We start from the raw sequence: 904 nt of genomic DNA, 5'->3' as shown, positions 1-904 counted from the left end.
GTACTTTTCTCCAGCGAGCTGGAGAAGCACTGGTCTGGATGAATAGCTTCCTACCCCATACGCTCCACCCACATGGGCCCCCCCTAGGAAGGGCCTGGCTCAGAGCAGAGGCAAGGGACAGACTATGACTCAGGTCCCAGCCGTGGTCCCAGCTCCATCACTTCTGTTTATGCCATGGTCGTGGGAGGTCTGTCACCTCTCTGAGCTCCAGCTTCCTCTCCTGTATGATGGGCATCCTGGGGCCGTCCTTCCTCACGTTGAAGAACTGAAATTAAAATGACACCCTAGGGAGTTCCCTGGTGGTCTAGTGGTTAGGACTCAGCACTTTCACTGCTGTGGTCCAGGTTCAGTTCCTGGTCTGGGAACTGAGATCCCACATCAAGCCCATGGCTGTAGCCAAAAAAAAAAAAAGGTTTGGAAGGAGACTTGGAAAAGGCAGTGGCCTGGAGCTCCCACTGTGGCTCAGCAGTAACAAACCTGACTAGCATTCTTGAGAACACGGGTTCGATCCTGGCCCTGCTCAGTGAGTTGTGGTGTAGGTTGCAGACATGGCTCAGATCCCGAGTTGCTGTGGCTGTGGTGTAGGCCAGCAGCTGCAGCTCTGATTTGACCCCTAGCCTGCAAACTTTTATATGCCCTAAAAAGACAAAAAAGGAAAAGAAAAGAAAAGGCCGTGGCCTGACCTGGGACCACTGTTCAAGCTCCTGGAACATGCCCTACCTCTGTCTGCTAGATGTTCCGGGAAGGCATAGGCTTGAAAATTCCGGAAGGATTTGGATTTTTCTAGTTACAAGTGCTCCATTAGCAGTGAATAAAACCAAGAGGTCCTGAGAGGGCAAAGGATGTGCCCAGGTCACCAGTGGTGAGCAGCAGTTGGGAATTCAAACCTGACTCCTGACCTGTG

At 52.2% G+C, this 904-nt stretch overlaps 1 non-coding gene across 1 annotated transcript; it reads left to right on the top strand.

Annotated features, from left to right (window-relative positions):
• On the top strand, positions 294 to 365 carry TRNAE-UUC. The gene has a single exon. It is a non-coding gene; the product is annotated as a tRNA-Glu (tRNA).

The sequence above is a fragment of the Sus scrofa genome, chromosome 5, assembly GCF_000003025.6.
Source record: "Sus scrofa isolate TJ Tabasco breed Duroc chromosome 5, Sscrofa11.1, whole genome shotgun sequence".
Lineage (NCBI taxonomy): Eukaryota > Metazoa > Chordata > Mammalia > Artiodactyla > Suidae > Sus > Sus scrofa.
Note: the sequence above shows the minus strand (reverse complement) of the source record. Positions and strands in the feature narration are given on the sequence as shown.